This window comes from Ranitomeya variabilis, chromosome 2 (assembly GCF_051348905.1).
Source record: "Ranitomeya variabilis isolate aRanVar5 chromosome 2, aRanVar5.hap1, whole genome shotgun sequence".
NCBI classification, from domain to species: Eukaryota; Metazoa; Chordata; class Amphibia; order Anura; family Dendrobatidae; genus Ranitomeya; species Ranitomeya variabilis.
In genome coordinates, this window is record NC_135233.1 from 1,060,900,095 (window position 1) to 1,060,922,577 (window position 22,483).

Genomic DNA, 22,483 nt, shown 5'->3' on the forward strand with positions numbered 1-22,483 from the left:
CCCGTCCTTGCCACGCAACCAATTTCCAGTGCCCCCGGGAAAGCTTCCGCATTAAAAATATACTCATCCCCATCATCCTCCTCGTCCTCCACCTCCTCTTCGCCCGCTACCTCGTCCTGTACACTGCCCTGACCAGACAATGGCTGACTGTCATCAAGGCTTTCCTCTTCCTCTGGTGCAGACGCCTGATCCTTTATGTGCGTCAAACTTTGCATCAGCAGACACATTAGGGGGATGCTCATGCTTATTATGGCGTTGTCTGCACTAACCAGCCATGTGCATTCCTCAAAACACTGAAGGACTTGACATATGTCTTGTATCTTCGACCACTGCACACCTGACAACTCCATGTCTGCCATCCTACTGCCTGCCCGTGTATGTGTATCCTCCCACAAAAACATAACAGCCCGCCTCTGTTGGCACAGTCTCTGAAGCATGTGCAGTCTTGAGTTCCACCTTGTTGCAACGTCTATGATTAGGCGATGCTGGGGAAGGTTCAAAGACCGCTGATAGGTCTGCATACGGCTGGAGTGTACAGGCGAACGTCGGATATGTGAGCAAAGTCCACGCACTTTGAGGAGCAGGTCGGAGAACCCAGGATAAGTTTTCAATAAGCACTGCACCACCAGGTTTAAGGTGTGAGCCAGGCAAGGAATGTGTTTCAGTTGGGAAAGGGAGATGGCAGCCATGAAATACCTTCCGTTATCACTCACTACCTTGCCTGCCTCAAGATCTACTGTGCCCAGCCACGACTGCGTTTCTTGTTGCAAGAACTCGGACAGAACTTCCGCGGTGTGCCTGTTGTCGCCCAAACACTTCATAGCCAATACAGCCTGCTGACGCTTGCCAGTAGCTGGCCCATAATGGGACAACTGGTGTGCAACAGTGTCATCTGCCGATGGAGTGGTTGGCCGACTGCGGTCTGTGGAAGAGCTGTAGCTTCTGCAGGAGGACGAGGAGGAGGAGGAGGGGGTGCGAACGCCTACAGCCAACTGTTTCCTAGACCGTGGGCTAGGCACAACTGTCCCGAAATTGATGTCCCCTGTGGACCTTGCATCCACCACATTCACCCAGTGTGCCGTGATGGACACATAACGTCCCTGGCCATGCCTACTGGTCCATGCATCTGTAGTCAGGTGCACCTTTGTACTCACAGATTGCCTGAGTGCATGGATGATGCGCTGTTTAACATGCTGGTGCAGGGCTGGGATGGCTTTTCTGGAAAAAAAGTGTCAACTGGGTAGCTCGTATCGTGGTTCAGCGTACTCCATCAGGGCTTTGAAAGCTTCGCTTTCAACTAGCCGGTAGGGCATCATCTCTAACGAGATTAGTCTAGCTATTTGGTTGTTAAAACCCTGTGTACGCGGATGCGAGGATAAGTACTTCCTTTTTCTAACCAGAGTCTCATGTAGGGTGAGCTGTACTGGAGAGATGGAGATCGTGTAACTTTCGGGTGTGCCGGTGGACATGGCAGACTGAGAGACGGTTGGAGACGGTATTGTTTCCGCCGGTGCCCTAGATGCAATATTTCCTCCTACAAAACTGGTGATTCCCTGACCCTGACTGCTTTTGGCTGGCAAAGAAATCTGCACAGATACTGCCGGTGGTGCGGAAAATGGTGGCCTTACAGTGACGGAAGGGATGTTGCGTTGCTGACTAGCTTCATTGGCCGAGGGTGCTACAACCTTAATGGACGTTTAGTAGTTACTCCAGGCTTGAAAATGCATGGTGGTTAAGTGTCTATGCATGCAACTAGTATTGAGACTTTTCAGATTCTGACCTCTGCTTAAGCTAGTTGAACATTTTTGACAGCTGACTTTGCGCTGATCAATTGGATGTTGTTTCAAAAAATGCCAGACTGCACTCTTCCTAGCATCGGATCCCTTTTCAGGGATTGCAGACTGAGCTTTAACCGGATGGCCACGCTGTCCTCCAACAGGTTTTGGCTTTGACACGCGTTTTGGCCCAGATACGGGACCGGCAGATGGAACCTGTTGCGATGTTGATGCCTGCTGCGGCCCCTCCTCCACCTCCGCTTCTGAACTACTGCCGCCTGCACCCTGTTCCCCCAATGGCTGCCAATCGGGGTCAACAACTGGGTCATCTATTACCTCCTCTTCGAGCTCGTGTGCAACTTCGTCTGTGTCACCGTGTCGGTCGGTGGTATAGCGTTCGTGGCGGGGCAACATAGTCTCATCAGGGTCTGATTGTGGATCAGTACCCTGAGAGGGCAATGTTGTGGTCTGAGTCAAAGGAGCAGCATAGTACTCTGGCTGTGGCTGTGCATCAGTGCACTCCATGTCAGAATCTACTTGTAATGGGCATGGCCTGTTAAGTGTTTCACTTTCTAAGCCAGGGACAGTATGTGTAAAGAGCTCCATGGAGAAACCCGTTGTGTCGCCTGCTGCATCCTTCTCTCTTGTTGTAGTTTTTGCTGAAGAGGACAAGGAAGCGACTTGTCCCTGACCGTGAACATCCACAAGCGACGCGCTGCTTTTACATTTACCAGTTTCAGAAGAGGAGGCAAAAGAGCTAGAGGCTGAGTCTGCAATGTAAGCCAAAACTTGCTGTTGCTGCTCCGGCTTTAAAAGCGGTTTTCCTACTCCCAGAAAAGAGAGCGTTCGAGGCCTTGTGTAGCCAGACGACGAAACTGGCTCCACAGCTCCAGACTTAGGTGGAATATTTTTATCCCCACGACCACCTGATGCTCCACTACCACTACCATCATTACCAGCTGACAATGAACGCCCACGGCCACGACCTCTTGCACCAGACTTCCTCATTGTTTTAAAAACTTAACCAAAGTAACTTTATTTGTTGCTGTCAAACAACTTACACGGTGAGCTATAACTTCAGTCTTATTTCAATATCCCTTTACAGGTTGGTGAGACCACAAGGAAAATCAGGCCCAATGTTACACACTCTGTTTTCTGTGGCACAAAATCACAGAGATGCCACACACGCAGGACTGTCACTCAAGCACAAATGTCAATATTAATCTCCCACCTATTTTATTTTTTATTTTTTTTCAGGGAGACTTTAGAAACCAAATAATAATAAAAAAAAGGCTTTCTATGGCCCACTGAGTGAGAGATGGCACACACAGGAGTCAGGAGTGGCACACAAGCCCTGAGGCCAATATTTTTCTCCCACTGATTGATGTAGTGATTTTATTTCAGGTAGATTTTAGAACCCAAATCAAGCAAAAAAATTAATAGGCTTTCTATGGCCCACTGAGTGAGAGATGGCACACACAGGAGTCAGGAGTGGCACACAAGCCCTGAGGCCAATATTTTTCTCCCACTGATTGATGTAGTGATTTTATTTCAGGTAGATTTTAGAACCCAAATCAAGCAAAAAAATTAATAGGCTTTCTATGGCCCACTGAGTGAGAGATGGCACACACAGGAGTCAGGAGTGGCACACAAGCCCTGAGGCCAATATTTTTCTCCCACTGATTGATGTAGTGATTTTATTTCAGGTAGATTTTAGAACCCAAATCAAGCAAAAAAATTAATAGGCTTTCTATGGCCCACAATTTGAGAGAGAGAGATGGCACACCCAGGAGTCAAGACTGGCACACAAGCAGAAAGGGCAATATTAATCTCCCACTGTTTGAATTTTTTTTTTTTTTTTCAGGTAGATTTTAGTACCCAAATCAAGCAAAAAAATTTATAGGCTTTCTATGGCCCACTGAGTGAGAGATGGCACACACAGGAGTCAGGAGTGGCACACAAGCCCTGAGGCCAATATTTTTCTCCCACTGATTGATGTAGTGATTTTATTTCAGGTAGATTTTAGAACCCAAATCAAGCAAAAAAATTAATAGGCTTTCTATGGCCCACTGAGTGAGAGATGGCACACACAGGGATGGCACTCTAGCAGAAATGCCAATCTTAATCTCCCACAAAAAAAAAACAGGGACTGTCCTACAATTACTATCTCCCTGCAGTAATCTCAGCCAGGTATGGCAGGCAGCAATAAGGAGTGGACTGATGCACAAATTAAATAAAAAGTGTGGGCAAACAAAAAAGATAGCTGTGCAGAAAGGAAGGAACAAGAGGATTTGTGCTTTGAAAAAAGCAGTTGGTTTGCACAGCGTCGTACACACACAGGCACAGCAACGCAGCTATCACGGTCAGGGAGCCTTCTAGGGCAGCCCAATGAGCGACAGCGCTGAGGAAAAAAAAATGTAGCTTCCACTGTCCCTGCAAACAAAAGGTGGTGTTGGACAGTGGAAATCGCTACAGCACAAGCGGTTTGTGGCTTTATGTACCCTGCCTATCACTATCCCTGCTTCTGAAGAAGCGGCAGCAACCTCTCCCTACGCTCAGATCAGCAGCAGTAAGATGGCGGTCGGCGGGAACGCCCCTTTATAGCCCCTGTGACGCTTACAGAAAGCAAGCCAATCACTGCAATGCCCTTCTCTAAGATGGTGGGGACCAGGACCTATGTCATCACGCTGCCCACACTCTGCGTTCACCTTCATTGGCTGAGAAATGGCGCTTTTCGCGTCATTGAAACGCGACTTTGGCGCGAAAGTCGCGTACCGCATGGCCGACCACGCACAGGGGTCGGATCGGGTTTCATGAAACCCGACTTTGCCAAAAGTCGGCGACTTTTGAAAATGAACGACCCGTTTCGCTCAACCCTAGTTGTCAGTAGTTTATCCAATAAAAAAATGTACATTTTACTCCAAAAATATACCTATAAAAAGAAGTATCAGAGAAACTGAAAATTGTGCAGTGGTCTCTTAATTTTTGCCAGAACTTCATATACTTGATCCACACAATTTCATGTAGTATAGGTCACTTCTAAATATACAATTATAAATTGGCAAGTGCAATCAATCATAGCATTAGGTATTACAATAATCAAAAGTTATAATGCATAATCAATCAATATCTTCATATGTAGAAGGTGTATATAATATATGTAACTCTGGTTACAGAGCTATAATAGGGTATAAAGTGGTAAGTGCCATCTGACTACATATACTATAAATGGATAATCAGAAAAATGTAAACCTGATTATCGTTAGTACGTAGTATACATTGATGTTTCTAAGCAAATCAAAATTCAAAATAAATTGTTGCATTTACATGTTGATTGAAATGAAGTCCCCATCGCCCCAACACCCGTTTCACCCTTTTTTCATCAGAGGGCATGTGTGTTTATTTTTTACATTTATATTATAATAAATATATATTGTTGTAGATTGCCTCACTTGGTTGCACACGGAGGTAGACACATGTACACTGTCTCTTTAAATCTTCTCACTCGTTTATCAAGGATACTGCATAAACTAGTGCAGAATTGGCAAAACCAAACACAGCCTTTCTGGTATCAAGAACCCTGCTGCAGACTTACAGCAGGAGTCTGTGCACGAGATATGGAAGGACGGGGGTGAGATGGGAGCGCTGTGGTGAGCTTACCTGCTGGAGCGAAGGACCTGAAACCTGTGACCACCAGGGAGGGGCCGAAGGTGGAGCCAGATGCCGAGTAGCGGCGGTGACTGGCAAAACCGGAGAGTAGTCTGAACGTGCTAAAGTCAAGCCACGAGGTCGATGAAGTACCAAAGAGTGAGACAGGACGTAGCAAAAGGTCAGGTAGCCGGAGATAGCGGTGCAGTACAAACAGGGCAGACAGGAGGTTAATAAAAGTACCAAGCCGAAGGTCAGGGCCAGAAATAGACAGTAAGCACAGAATCACAAAGCAATGCAAAGAACGAGAACACGGACCGGATCATACACAAGAAGGCAAACGGACTACACAGTATGCAAGCACACCAGGGGGTCAGACACACAGCCAGAACAGATGTATCACTGTCAAGAATCCCCAGACAAAGGCGGGTAAATATAGCCATCCCCAAAACAATTGAAGGCCACACAAAATTAACCCTGGGAGGACAGGGAAGGAACCCTGTCCACAACCATGACAGTCCCAGCTCTTAACTGGGGACCACCAGACCCTCAGGCTTCTCAGAATGCCTGGCATGAAAAGCTTGAACCAACCGGACAGCATGCACTGAACCGGCCAAGACCGATCCTCCGGACCATACCCCTTCCAGTGCACCAAATACTGCAGATTTAAGTGCACCCACGAAGAATCAATAATGCGTCCCACCTCATATTCCGGATGGCCCTCCACCAATACAGGAGAACTGACGGATTAGAAGTCCTCCTCGACCGCTCCCAATGGTTTCAGAAGGGACCTGTGAAAAACATGAGATATTTTGAAGAAGGCGGGAAGTTGTACCCTGTAGGCCAACGGGTTGACGACCTCCACAATTTTATATGGGCCCATGAACTTAGGACCCAGTTTGCCCGAGGGTACCTTAAGCTTAATATTGCAGGTAAATAAACACACCTTCTCACCCACGAGGAATGTGGGACCCAATCCCCTTCTCTTGTCTGCAAAAAATTTAGATCTTCCCTGGGTCTTGGTGATGTTTCACTGAACCTCCACCCAGAGGGTCTTTAAGCATTGTACCGTACCCTCCACCCCTGGACAGCCTCAGTCCACGTGAGAAAACTCCCTAAAATGCTGGTAAACCCAAAATTGACCAGGAAGGGAGACATTCCCGTAGACTGACTCACATGACCATTAAAAGCAAACTCTGCCACAGGTAACGCATCACACCAGTCTTCCTGTCTAGAAGATGGAAAATATCTCGGAATTTGCTCCAGGGACTGATTAGTGCATTTGGTTTGTCCTCTTTAGACTCCGGATGATAGGCAGAGGAAAAAGACAGAGTGATTCCCAACTTCTTACAAAAAGCCCTCCAAAACTTGGCCACAAACTGCACACCTCTGTCGACACCACATTCATAGTCACACCATGCAGACGGACCACATGCTGCACAAACAACCTGGCCAAGGTCTCAGCAGATGGTAAAGCTGGCAGAGGTACAAAATGAGCCTGTTTGGAAAATCTATCCACCACCACCCATACAACGGAGTTACCCCTGGATGGAGGGAGATTAGTGATAAAATCCATGGACAAATGTGTCCATGGTCTATCCAGAATTGGCAAAGGTACCAATTCCCTGGCCGGCCAGCAATGAGAATTTTTAGAACGGGCTCACATTTAGACACAAACCTTTTAACATCTGCAACAAAAGAGGGCCACAAGAAAATCCTATCAACTGCCTCCTTGGTGGCCGAAATCCCAGGATGAGCACTGAACGCAGACTCATGAAACTCCCGCAGGAGTCTAAGACAGAAGTGTTCCAGTACAAACAATATACCGACTGGTTTATTACTGGGAGCCAGAGCCTGGGCCTCAAAAATCTCTCTCTCCAAATCAGATGAGATTTCATCCACCACCACCCCGGTAGAAGAATGGAGGGTGGAGATTCAGGAGGAGGCACTGGATCAAAGCTTTGGGATAATGCATCTACCTTAACATTCTTAGACCCTGGACGGAAGGTTATAGAAAATTGAAACCGGGAAAAAAAAGCGAGGACCGGGCCTGCCTGGGGGTCAGTCTCTTGGTAGACTCGATATAGGCTAAATTTTTGTGATCGGTGATCAGGGTAACAGGATGAACAGCCCCCTCCAAACAATGCCTCCATTCTTCAAAGGCCAACTTGACCGCCAGAAGCTCTCTATTCCCCACATCATAATTTCTCTCGGTGGAAGAGAACTTTCTGGAAAAGAAGGCACAAGGTTTGAGGTTGGTCAGCGTAGCATAGCAGGACCCTGAGTCAACACTGCCCCCACTCCCACTTCAGAAGTGTTGACCTCCACGAAAAAAGGTCTAGACGGGTCTGACTTGACCAACACTGGGGCAGAAATAAAACATTTTTTTAAAGTCAGAAAGTAATTTTTGCCGATGTAGACAAATTCTTAACATCAGCCCCCTTTAGTGTGAGCTCAGTCAGGGGCTTAACCACCTGCGAAAAAACCCTTAATGAACTTACGATAGTAATTTGCGAAGGACAGAAAGCATTGCAAACCCTTTAAATCATTAGGTCGAACCCAATCCGTAATAGCCTGGACTTTTTTTGGATCCATGCAAAATCCCTCACAAGAGGCAATCAAACCCAAGAAAGACAATTCATGTACAAAAAACAAGCACTTCTCCAACTTAGCATACAAATCGTTTTCTCTAAGTCTCAGAAGAACCGTTCACAGATGATGCAAGTGGGTTTGACTATCAGGGAAGTACCCTAAAATGTCATCGAGATAAATGACCACAAAGCGCTCAATCAGATCAGAAAAAATGACATTAATAAAATTTTGAAAGACAGCAGGAGAGTCAGTCAGACCAAAAGGCATGACCAGGTACTCAAACAGTCCTTCAGACGTGAGAAACACTGTTTTCCACTCATCACCTTCACGAACCCTTATAAGTTTATAGGCCCCCCGTAAATCAAGTTTGGAAAACCATTTGGCCCCCGAAAGTTGGTTACACAGATCCAGAATGAATGATAGTGGATACGTGTTTCTCACTGTAATCTTGTTAAGTTCCCGAAAGTCGAGGCACGACCGCAAACCACCATCTTTTTTCTAACAAAAAAGAACCCAGCGGCTACAGGCGAGACAGAAGGATGAATATGTCCTTTGTGGAGACTCTCTGCAATATACTCCTTCATTGCTTGGTGCTCTGGCCCTACCAGATTAAACAAACGAACCTTGGAAAGTTTAGCCCCAAGAACTAAGTCAGTGGCACAATCGAAAGGTCTATGTGGTGGAAGCGCCTCAGCCTCACTTTCGGAGAACGCGTCTTCAAAGTCCTTTAGGTGCTCGGGAATACCCTCCAGACCGACAGACGACACAGATACAGATTTTAACGGGGTGGATATTGGTACAGAATTGCAACACACACTGGTACAATTGGACCCCCATTGAACAATTTCCCCAGTTACCCAATCAATAACAGAGTTATGCGTTGAAGCCAAGGCATACCTAACACCAGACTCGCAGGCAAATTATTCAAGTCAAAACAGCTTATGTTTTCCACATTTGCAGGGCCCACTCTTAATGAGAAGACCTCAGACACAAAACAGATTCCCTCTCGGGTGAAAGGAGAGGAGTCAATGGCCACCACCTTGACTGGGGACTCAAGCCAAACTGTCCCTATCTTATAAAGAGTCACAATACGAGAGTCAATTAAATTGATGGTAGATCCCCAGTCAACAAAAGCGGTAGTCAAAATGGGACTACCACCAATCTCCAACTCCACCTGGAGCAGGATTTTAGCAAATGAGGAAAATTGTACTTGGGAGTCTGGGCAACATCCTTGATCATTACCCAGACTTAGGCATTTCCTGACATCTTAGATGAAGAGGGACAAAAAGGATAGTCTTTTTTCCAGTGTCCCAGGGCTCCACAGTAGAAGCATAGCTGGTTATTTCTGTGGCATCTCCTCTCTCTCTCTCTTTGACAGAAATGGCTCCAACCTCCATAGGGTATGAAGAGGTGTCCCCAGAGCTGGAGTATAAAGGGGTTTCCTGCTTCATCACTCCTCTGGCACAGAGCCTACGGTCCATACGGACAACCTGGGTTATGGCGTCCTCCAGGGTATCCGGGGGGAGGATGCAACACCAGTGCAAATAGTTGGACAGGCCACTGCGGAACAACCCTCTTAAGGCGGCATCATTCCAGGATATCTCAGCTGCCCAGTGTCTGAACTTGGAACAAAACCATTCTGCTGAGTGCTTCCCCTGTGTCACACTCATCACCATGTCCTCAGCCAGACGCACTCTATCAGGTTCATCATAAATATGCGGAAGACCCTTAAAAAACAGATCCACAGACATATGTTCCAGAGCGGAGTGAGAGAGAGAAAAAACCCAAGCCTGTGGAGCCCCCCTTAATAAAGAAATAATAATTCCCACCCTCTGAATTTCATTCCCAGAGGCATGCGGATGCAGAGAGAAAAACAATTTACACCCCTCTTTGAACACCCTGAATAATTTTTGTCCCCAGAAAAGGTGTCGGGTAACTTAACAGGTGGTTCAGGGGAAACTAAGGAAACATCTGTGGCACCCTCATCCCAAGCCCCAGAAGAAAACGAACCCTGCACGGTATCAGCAACCTCCCACTGAACCTGTTGCTGTGAATAAGCCAGAGTTCGCTGCTCCATAGATAGTTTTTGCATCATTTTAGTGAGGCTATTCACTTGCTCAGAGAGAGCATGCAGCGGATCCATGACCAAAAGAAAAAAAAAGTGCAAAACCACGTTTAAATGTTCAGGTCAGTGATAATATCAAGAACCCTGCTTCAGACGTACAGCAGGAGTCTGTGCACGAGATACAGAAGGACAAAGGGGTGAGAGGGGAGTGCTGTGGTGAGCTTACCTACTGGAGCGCAGGACCTGAAACATGTGACAAACAGGGGAGGGGCCAAAGGTGGAGCCAGATGCCAAGTAGTGGCGGTGACCAGCAAAACCAGAGAGTAGTCTGAACGTGCTGAAGTCAAGCCAGGATGTCGGTGAACTACCAAAGAGTGATACGCTGAGAGTAGTCAGAACGTAGCAAAAGGTGAGGTAGCTGGAGATAGTGGTGCAGTACAAATGGGGCAGACAGGTTAGTAAAAGTACCAAACCAAAGGTCAGGGCCCGAAACAGACAGTAAACACGGAATCACAAAGCAGTGCACAGAAAGAGAACACGGATAGGATCATACACAAGAAGAACGGACCACACAGTATGTAAGCACACCAGGGTTCAGACACACAGCCAGAACAGATGTATCACTGAGAAGGATCCCCAGACAAAGGCGGGTAAATATAGCCCTCCCCAAACCAAAAGGAGACCGTACAAAATTAACCCTGAGAGGACAGGGAAGGAACCTTGTCCACAACCATGACATCTGGCTTACAGAAAAACAAACCATAATACAAACCACAGCTCTTGTTGCTGCGGGGATCCATCCTCTCAAGGAAAAATAACATACAATGGTTCAGCATTCCTTATGAGGACACACAGCCCTGGAGTTCATATCTTCTGGCCTACACCTAACTAATAAAAAGACTAGCTATCTATATCCCAGACCACACCCTGGGGTGGAGATATAGAAAAACCTCCCTCCCATATGCTTGTTCACAAAAATCCAGCCCTTAAAATGGCTTATAAACCCCTCTCAACAAATTGTGTACTGGAGCAAACTTCTAGGTTTCAAATCACTGAAGCTAATAGCCTCAGTGAAACATATCATCCCTCCAGTACTTTGCTAGTGACTTTGTCACAATATGTCACAGTACTATGTAAAAATCTCAGGCAGGTGTGGAAAAAATACTGTAAATTAAGAATGATGTTACTAATTTATTTTTATCAGTTAACAAAATGCAAAGTGAATGAACAAAGAAAAATTCTAAATCAAATCAATATTTGGTGTCTGCCTTTAACCTGCAAAACAGCATCAGTTCTTCTTCGTACTTAGCACTTGCACTTAGCTTTTAAATGAACTCAGCAGGGAGGTTGTTACAAACATCATGCAGAACTAACCACAGATCTTCTGTGGATGTCGCTTGTTCAAATCCTTCTGTCTCTTCATGTAATCTCAGACTGGATAACGTGAGATCAGGGCTCTGTGGTGGCCAAATCATCACTTCCAGGACTCCTTGTTCTTCCTTACACTGTCACAAACATTTTAATAAGAAAATTACAGACAGTCATAATCTCACTGTCATATTGAATAAAATAGCACCTTAGATGAAGAAATCCATTTTATAAATTTTTGTTTGAAAAATGTCTTTGTTTGAAATTTCCTTGTATTCGTATCTTTGTGTGTCTGGGTGGGACTGTGGATAGGGTCTTCAACTTTATTCTGTCTCCTCCGATATGTCTGGGTGTATTTTTTTTTCATTTATAATTTTGCTCCGGCATCGGCCTAGCAACGGGCGACACTTTCCCAGATTGAGTTATTGGCAGTCTTCCTGAAAATGGTGCTGGTGACTGCGCCTGCGTAGATTGCTTAATGCCACAGCACCATTTTACTAGTTGCATGCTTTTACTCAGGTGTGATTTTGGCCTATTGTTTTACACAAAAAATTTGCAAATCCTGACATTTCTGTGGGCTCCTACAAACTCTGAGCTTTAGTTCCTTATGTAAATTTTCTATTGGATTCAAGTCAGGTGATTGGCTGGGCCATTCTAGTAGCTTTATTTTCTTTCGCTGAAACCAATTGAGAGTTTCCTTGGCTGTGAGTTTGGGATCATTGTTTGCTGAAATGTCCACTCTCGTTCCATTTTCATCATCCTGGTGGATGGCAGCAGATTTTTATCAAGATTGTCTCTACATTTGTCCATTCATCCTTCCTTTAACAACATGAAGTTTTCCAGTGCCGTATGCTGAAAAGCAGCCCCACACCATGATGTTCCCACCTCCAAACTTCACTGTCGGCTTCACTAAGACATTTTTGCCTCCAAACATGGTATGCATCATCGCATCCAAAGAGTTCAATTTTGGTCTGATCTGACCAGGCTATAATCTCAAAGTATTTTTCAGACTTGTCTAAATGTTGTTGCGCAAACTTTAAACGCTCTTGGTTTTTGTTCAGCAATGGAGTCTTGCATGGTAAGCATGCATACAGGCCATGGAGGTTGAGTGCATTTCTTGTAGTTTTCTGTGACACAATTGTACTTTCTGATTACAGGTCTTTCCGTAGCTCTCCACAGGAGGTCCTTTGCTGCTGGACAACTCTTCTGATAATTCTTTTCACTACTCTGTCTAAAATCTTGGGGGGGATCATCTTGTCGTGGCCAGTTTATGATGAAACTATGATCTTTCCACTTCTGGATTATGGTCCCAACAGTGCCCACTAGAGCTTTCAGTGGTTTAGAAATTCTTCTGTAAACAATACCATCAGTATGTTTTGCAACAATAAGGTTATGAAGGTCTTGAGAAATTTCACTGGTTTTACCCATTATGAGCTATTTCTGGTCTGGCACATCGGTAATGGAATACCTTTTTATAGACCATTAGATGAACCAACTGAGATTATTTCTCACTAAGTGGCAGGATTGCTTTCTAATTACTGATAGATTTCAGCTGATTTCATGACTTTCCATGGTTTTTTGCACCTCTCTTTCATTGTGTTCAATACTTATTCCCTGCATCATTTCTCATTATTACACATAACCTAATTTATGGACATCTATGGTGATTTCTTTGCCTGTGTGGATTAGATGGGCGGTTACCGACATCTGGTGAGAATTTCATGTTAATAGCATATTTAAAAATAGATTTACTTAGAAAATTGGTGACAAGTTGAATCCTTAGATCAACCACTGTATTATAAAGTGGTAATATGTATACTATATTGATATCTTGGCTGATTTCTTTCAACTTTCCCATGATGCTACACAAAAAAGCAGTGTGTTTCAGGTGTGCATTAAAATACATCCACCACAGGTGTGAAGGTAATTAACTCAGATGTTACCAAAAAAAAGCTTTCAAATATATGATATCATCATATGGGCAGTCCAGAATTGTTTAAAGGCATAGTAATCTTGGTGTATGCAAACTTTTGACTTTGCAGTAAGTAATAAAAAATGCCTTAAAATATTCTCACATTATTCTGGGATTTGGCAAATTTTAATAATGATGGTAATCCTAATTGACCTAAAATGGGAAAGGTTTATTCTGATTTCCCATCAGATACTGAGAAAAACATGCATATGTGTCTTTTTATATAGTGTTAGTGTATGTAAACTTTTGGTTTTAACTGTATATATACAGTAATAATTATAACATAATAATAATTTTATTTATATAGCGTCAACATATCTCGCAGCGTATACACATTTATAGTTTTATTTTATTTTTTATTTATTTTTTATTAAAGTCGTCTAAATCAATGTAATGCTTTGATCTATAAACTGACCTCCTATGTAATGGGATGTGTGAGCTTCAAACACCCAGTAGAGGACAATGATTTACAATTCAATTTTGAACAAATGCTCGCCTGTAGCCATAAGGGCTGTCCCACACGTCCAGATAATTCCGGTACTGGACAAAATTGGTACCGGAATTATCCGTGTCCGTGTGCCCCTGCGTTTCTGGTGAACATCAGTGTGGCACACGTGTGCCGCCCGTGTGGCCACTGGGTACCACACGCACCGTGCTGGGTACCACACGTACTACCAGCATCTGGTGCTGAATCCGCAATTCATATGTTCCCTGCAGCAGCGTTTGCTGCAGAGAAAATATGAATAATAGTGTTTAAAATAAAGATCTATGTGTCCGCCGCCCTCCCACCCCCTGTGCGCCCCCCCCCCCCGCTGTTCTGAAAATACTTACCCGCCTCCCTCGTTGGCTGTCGCTGCTTCCTGGTCTGGCCCCATCTTTTCCTGTATGCAGTCACATGGGGCCGCTCATTTACAGTCATGAATAGGCGGCTCCACCCCTATGAGAGGTGGAGCCACATATTCATGACTCTAATCGTCGGCCCCACATGACCGCATACAGTAGAAGGGGCGGCCAGCACAGAACATTGCGAGGGAGCGGGTGAGTATTTTCAGAACAGCAGGGGGGCGCACAGGGGGTGGGAGGGCGGCGGACACATAGATCTTTATTTTAAACACTATTATTCATATTTTCTCTGCAGCAAACGCTGCTGCAGGGAACATATGAATCGCGGATTCAGCACCAGTGGGGGGGACAGCGCTTACTGTAGCGCTGTCTCCTGCACGCCACACGGACTGCAAACGGAGAAGGTCCGTGTGTGGTCCGTGTTTTACATGGACCCATTGACTTTAATGGGTCCGTGTAATACGTGCGCTCCCACGAACACTGACATGTCTCCGTGTTTGGCACACGGAGACACGGTCCGCAAAAAATCAATGACATCTGCACAGATGCATTGATTTTTATGGGTCTACGTGTGTCAGTGTCTCCGGTACGTGAGGAAACTGTCACCTCATGTACCGGAGCCACTGACGTGTGAAACCGGCCTAAGGAAACGGTGGGAAGATAATGATAGCAAGTCGGATGTCAAACACTGCTGAAGTGACTTGGCAGAGTACACACAACACCTGAACAAATTAAGATTATCACCGTATCGGTCCACTAATCCCTGACTATCTGATTCATCTCAACAATCTATACTTGGTGGACAAAAAAAATAAAAAATAAATTAAAAATATCAGCAGCAATATCAATTGTCAAAAATAAAAACCTGCAGTCATGAGGAAACCAGGGCAAGACTAAAGACTGACACATGGATTGTCTTCTGCTGCAGCTGTAGACTCGACGGGCGGCACCTTATTACATTATCGTTATATCTGGTGGGGATCACAGCCAATAACTGAGGATATGTATGCAGCATGAAATGGGTGACGTCATGACATAAGTGATGAAAGCTAAATCTCTTTCTCTAAGCACCTTCCCATAAATGAACCCCTTCAGAACTGGTATTTTTTTGTCTTTTTGTGCTTTTGTTTTTTTCTTCACCTTTCTCCAAAAACAGAACTTTAAAAAAAAAACAATTGAATTAATATAGTTTTTTTTTTTTTTTGAGGGACAAGTTGTACAAAATAATTGCAAATGACACCATTCACTTTACCATATAATTTACTGAAAAAAAATTCCAAGTGAGGTGAAATGGTGAAAAAAATTTTGCTGTACTTTTTATTGATGCAATTTTGGGTTACATATATTGCTTGAATAGATTTTTAATGCATCTTATTGGTAGAGATGTGATGATGAAAAAAACAGCAATTCTGGCATGTTTATTTTGTTTTATATTTTCATAGATCAGACCTTAATAGACACAAATCCCAAATACGTAGTTTTATTATTTTACTATCTTCATTTTTCCATTTGAAAAAACGGCGGATGATTCACATTTTTTTTTAAATATATATATATTTTTTTTATTAAATTTCACTTACTTTTTTTCAGTCCCCATAGGGGACTTGATCCTACAATCATTTTAATCGCTTCTATCATATATTGCAGTATTTCAGTATTGCGGTATATGGTGAAAATAATTATCTACCATGAAGTCAAGCCATTAATGTACCCAAAGTGGTAGCAATGGGACCTTCACAAAATTCCTGGCAGCTATCGTATTGCACCTGCACCCCATGATCAGTTAGTAGGGATCTACTTAACTGCTACCATAAATGATTGAAAACGCAATTTAAATGTTTAAACAGTAGCAATTGGAGCTAGCTTTAATCTCTACTGTAAGGGCTCATGCAGATGACATTGCATCGCACTTGGACCAATGTTATTCTACGGGGCTGTTTGTTCGCTGCATGCCCGAGTTTGATCTGAAATTCGGATCGCAGTCGGCCATGCACGTCAATGAGTGCGGGGAAAGCATTTTCGCGTACTGACACAATGGAGAAGATGGAGACATTTTGTTCTCCGTCTTCTCCTCAGTGTGCTCAGATTCTCTCATTTGAGAGAATCATATCACACTATGCCGACTCTGATCAGGGTGTAATGTGCGTAATGTGATGAGCAGGCTAAGGATCCTGTGATTTCCAGTCATTCAGGTGATTGAACTGTGGTCCTCAAGCGACTTTAGCCTTTACAAAGCATACATTTTGCAGCAGCTGTGCCTCATGTTACTTGAATGGGGAGATAGCTGAAAAGAGTTGCAGTACATCTATAAACTGTATCAGGTTTTGTCCAGCAAAGGTTCACGCGATCATATAAGAAAATCGTCTGATTTTCATCCAGAAAAAATGGACGATTTTTCATCTACATTTTCATTATTATTAGGCGAATACAGTTTCCGATGCTAAAGAATTACCGTACAAAGTATCCGTAAAAATCAGACTCTATATGGACAATCCAAATGGTATTCGTGTTTTTGCTCACCCATTGAATTGACGAGTCTAATCCAAAATATGGAAAAGATTAGTCCATGCTGCAACTTTTTTCCATGCAGACTTTCGGTCCATGTGAAGAAAACATTGACTTATTGAGTATCATTATTATTATTAGAGGGTACTTAGACCGAAATTCGTTCATGTAAAAATAGGAAGAGGTTGTATCAGTCACTTCATCACTGTAGAGCCTTGAATTAACCAACTGTGGGGATGATGGAAGTGGGAACCCACCGATCTGATATTGATGATGTCTCCTAAAAGTACCCGGTTCCTGGAAAATTACTTTTTGGCCACTGGCCAGATTTATGATTGGCTATCATCTGAGACTCAAGGTGGGGGCACCTGTTCCGAGAACCCCTATTACGATACTGATTTGCTTTAATTTTTGGGTATGGAAGGGATCTATTTTCCATAGACAATCTCTATTGATTGAAACAAAAAAAATCCTCATCTTCAGACACAGAGGGACAAATATTTGTCTATGATTCAGTAAATGTTTGTTGCTCGAAATCTTGCTGTGACTTCCCGCTGGGAGAGGGAACATAGAGCTGTTCATACATTCTATTCTATGAGAGTAGATAACATACATATTATTTGTCTGAGCATTTTTGTCTTTTTTAGGGGTAATAATTTACCCTAAAAGGAATTTTTAGGTTAACACTGAACTCCACCAGCCATTTTTTTCTGTCCATAGATAAATGTTTAGTTGATAAGTTGATCGCTCTCCAAAACATGATTTTTACAGAATAATTTTCAAGTGTGTAAAATTCTTACTAAGTAGTTTTTAGATGAGAGTACTCGAGGTAAACCCAATGGAGAATAAATCAGAAAACTCTTAAAATAATTGCGTACAATTTATTTTTAAAGGGGGATAAGAAGATGATAATCATAACATCGTAATGACAGACACCTAGTGGATCAGGAAGTGATCAGAATGACTATTTCCTATTTTTTGGATGAGCAGCTTTACACACAGGTAAATTTAATGCAGCTTCAATCTAAAAACAAGTGCAGGCAACAATGGAGTCTTCCATAGCTGCAATAAATGTTCACGTTACCGTTTTTCTAGAATGGTTTAGAAAAAAAATCTATTTTTTTTAGGGGCAGCATCTTCACATTCTTCCACACTAGATCAATTCTTCACCAGGAATTTTACTAAATTCCTGCTTATCCAGGTTTAGAATACAGGGTCTATTTTTTTCATAAATCTTTCCATAAATTGGTCAACCCATGGATGAGCATGGAGCTGTTTCTGGAAAGTGTTAAGTAAAACAGGCTTTGACCCTCAACTTTTTAAAAGGATTTAACTTTGTCCGCTATTCCAAAGCTTGATTGGTTCCCTCAGAGATCTGAGAAATTCTCTAAAGTTGACCAATCAGTCTGAGTGTATACTTCAGCTCAGGAGAAAAGGTAGTAGTAATCAGCTCACCTTCCTGAGAGGACAATTGTGCGTGAAAAATGCTTGTATTCACATAGAAAAATATTTAGAATTGAGAGTCCTCAGTGGTTGATACCTTTTAATGGCTAACTGAAAAGATGGTAACAAATTGCAAGCTTTCGAGACTACATACGTCTCTTCATCAGGCAAAGACTAAAACAAATTCTGAAGAATCACATATTTATGCGTATGTAGTCTCGAGACGTATGTAGTCTCGAAAGCTTGCAATTTGTTACCATCTTTTCAGTTAGCCATTAAAAGGTATCAACCACTGAGGACTCTCAATTCTAAATATTTTTCTATCTACTGGCTAACACGGTACCAAGATATATTTCTTTCCTGTATTCACATAGAAACCCTGCTAGACCTTGTTTGATCAGGGTGTGGTGCAAGGGGTGTAGAAACACCCCAAGCTGGTATCTAGGCCAGAAATGGAAGAAGGGTCCATGAGGAAAGGGCTTCATCACCAATGAGAATTTTTACTGGGCAATTAAAAACATGCTAAGAGAAATTAAAAAAGATAAGAAAAATTATGGATCCATAAGCTTACGCATATAAATAAACCCAACGAAACAATCTTTATTATTAAAAAAGGCAACAATGCCAACTCTACGTGACCAAAACAAAACCAAAAACGTGTACCACCCAATTAAAATTTAAGGGAAAAAGCTAGCCATCCCTAGATAGACTCCTAGATACCCCTACCTGCCAGCGGAGGTTGACACCCTAGGGGGGAGCGTTTTGGCGCCCCCGCTCCAACGATGGCTTACCCTAGGGGCCCTGTGAGACCCTACAGCCGCTAGTGAACCCCACTACCCAGATGCTAAGGGGCCACTCATGCTATACAGGCAATAACTGTCCTAGGGCGCCGATATCATGCGCGCCTGCGCGGGCTGGAACGCAGACCAGTCTGTCCATTCAATATCCAATCATCGCGGACCTGCAACTACTTCCGGTTCAGCCGGAGATCACTTCCTGCCTTGATACCAGTGACGCGCCGGCCGTAGCTCTGTGTGTGACGGGTTACTTAGCAACCACCTGGATATTATAGATACACAACTCGGACGGCATCTGATCGCTAGCCACCCACATGGACCTAATGTTTTATAGCATCCTAATGCAGAATGACACGGAGTTAAATAGCCAAAGAGCTATATATATAACTTATCAGTGTGGGGGTAGATATTTATATAGGTGCATCATACATCATGACACTCTCCTGTCCCATCCACCCACAATTAGAGGGTTAACAGATAACGGACATTCCTACACAATTTTAACTACTTGCGAACCACCAGTCAGCAAGCTATATGGAGAACATAAAATAGGAAAAAAATCGATGTATATAGTAAATAATATGAATATATAGAATTCCTGAAAACTAAGGAAACTATCACTCATTTTGGCATGGTTCAATTAGGGGACCCTAAAATCATATTTAACGGTTGGTTATAGGAAACAAGCATATGACAGCTGCTCATTTAGCCCCAAAGGCTCCCTAGACTCCATTCTGAAAATCCATTCACATTCTCGTCGGAGGATAGATTTGTCCATATTCCCCCCCCTGGGATTAACCCTTACAACTTCCATGATAGTGAACCTAATTCCGGTTATATCCTCATTGTGGTGGGAACGCATATGTTTGGCCAGTGGGGTATCCCGATTATTCCTGATATCTCCCATATGCTCCCCCACTCTCCTCCTGAACTCTCTCTTTGTCTTGCCCACATAATCTTTAGGGCACGCGCAGGAGGCCACATATACTACACCAGTACTCTTGCAGTTTGAAAACTCTCTATGGTAGAAGATTTTACCTGTGGCAGAGCTCTGGAATCTTTTGCCAGGTTTCATCCATTTGCAGAGGCTGCAATCCCCGCATTTAAAAAACCCACAAGGTCTCCTATCTAGCCACGTACCCCCAACACTAGGTCTTTGGTATTGGCTATGAACTAACATGTCCCTAATAGACCTGCCCTTCCTAAATGTAATGTTTGGACGCTCCCCGATAACCTCCTTCAAGTCAGGGTCAAATTTAAGGACATCCCAATGTTTGGTAAAGATCCGTCTTACATCCTCATGTCTGGAATCAAATGTGCCGATGACCCTAACAGTGTCTCCAGTATCATCATTCCTACGTTTTTGTAACAAGCTCTGGCGATCCGCCATCCTAGCACAGTTGAAAGCCGTGTCAATCACATTACTAGGATATCCTTTTTCTTTAAATCTATTAGACATGTCTACCGCCTGACTTTTAAACATGTCAAACCTGGAGCAATTTCTCCTTAACCTGAGAAATTGTCCCTTAGGGATCCCTCTCTTAAGGGGAGTCGGATGGTGGCTATGCCAGTGTAATAGGCCATTTGTGCTTGTAGGTTTGCGATATATGCTCGTAGATAAACCTCCATGTGCCTCTTTTTTGATTTTGATATCCAAGAATGCTAATTCAGCCTCATTAATTTCAGATGTAAATCTAAGGCCCACCTCGTTGATATTAAGGACTCGCAAGAACTCATGGAACTCCTCTTTTTGCCCTGTCCACACTACAAGTACATCATCGATATACCTATACCACATGGCTATAAACTCATGCCACCACTCCTCCTCCCCTCCAAATACAACAGTCTCCTCCCACCAGCCCAGGAACAAATTAGCATACGATGGGGCACAGGGACACCCCATCGCAGTGCCCCTGAGCTGGTGGAAGTGCCTGCCGTCAAAGGTAAACGCGTTATGTGTCAACACGTACTCTAGTAGTGACAAAAGAAAGTCACTATGCCTGGTGCAGGTCACCGATCTCTGCTGTAAAAAGTGTTTCACACCCCACACCCCTGCTTGATGTGGAATGCTACTATATAATGCTTCTATGTCAATTGAAGCCAACCACGCATTTTGACCCAGGCATACACCCTCAAGTTTCAATAGTAAATCAGATGTATCCCTCAAGTAGGAGGGGATCGAGGTAACAAATGGACGAAGGATCTGATCTATATAAAGTCCACAGTTCTGTGTAAGGGAATCCACCCCCGAGACGATCGGTCGTCCCTTAAGGGGGTGGAGACCCTTATGGACTTTGGGGAGTACATAGAATGTTGCCATAATGGGAAATTCTGGTAGCATAAAATCAAACTCACTTTTTGAGACCAGACCTTGGGATAACGCCGTCTCTAAGATATCCCTCAATTCATTCTTAAAAGTCCCCAATGGACTTCCAGAGAGAGTCTCATAAGTTGTGTTGTCCTCCAAAATTGAGGTACACATTGCCCGATATTCAGAATGATTCAGAATGACCAGATTCCCCCCTTTATCCGAAGGTTTTATAATAATCCGGTCATTCTTCCTCAACTCCTCCAATGCTTTCCGTTCATTATCGAGCAAATTATCCTCAGTTTGCCAATCAGTATTGTTCAATCTTTTGAGGTCCCTCTCGACTAGTAGGGAGAATAAGTCAACACTGCTCATGTCCCCCTGAGGTGGCATCCTTACACTCTTGTTTTTAAGTGTGGTGAATGGGCCTTTCCTATAACCAACCGTTAAATATGATTTTAGGGTCCCCTAATTGAACCATGCCAAAATGAGTGATAGTTTCCTTAGTTTTCAGGAATTCTATATATTCATATTATTTACTATATACATCGATTTTTTTCCTATTTTATGTTCTCCATATAGCTTGCTGACTGGTGGTTCGCAAGTAGTTAAAATTGTGTAGGAATGTCCGTTATCTGTTAACCCTCTAATTGTGGGTGGATGGGACAGGAGAGTGTCCCCAAAGTGGCTAGATAGGAGACCTTGTGGGTTTTTTAAATGCGGGGATTGCAGCCTCTGCAAATGGATGAAACCTGGCAAAAGATTCCAGAGCTCTGCCACAGGTAAAATCTTCTACCATAGAGAGTTTTCAAACTGCAAGAGTACTGGTGTAGTATATGTGGCCTCCTTCGCATGCCCTAAAGATATGTGGGCAAGACAAAGAGAGAGTTCAGGAGGAGAGTGGGGGAGCATATGGGAGATATCAGGAATAATCGGGATACCCCACTGGCCAAACATATGCGTTCCCACCACAATGAGGATATAACCGGAATTAGGTTCACTATCATGGAAGTTGTAAGGGTTAATCCCAGGGGGGGGAATATGGACAAATCTATCCTCCGACGAGAATGTGAATGGATTTTCAGAATGGAGTCTAGGGAGCCTTTGGGGCTAAATGAGCAGCTGTCATATGCTTGTTTCCTATAACCAACCGTTAAATATGATTTT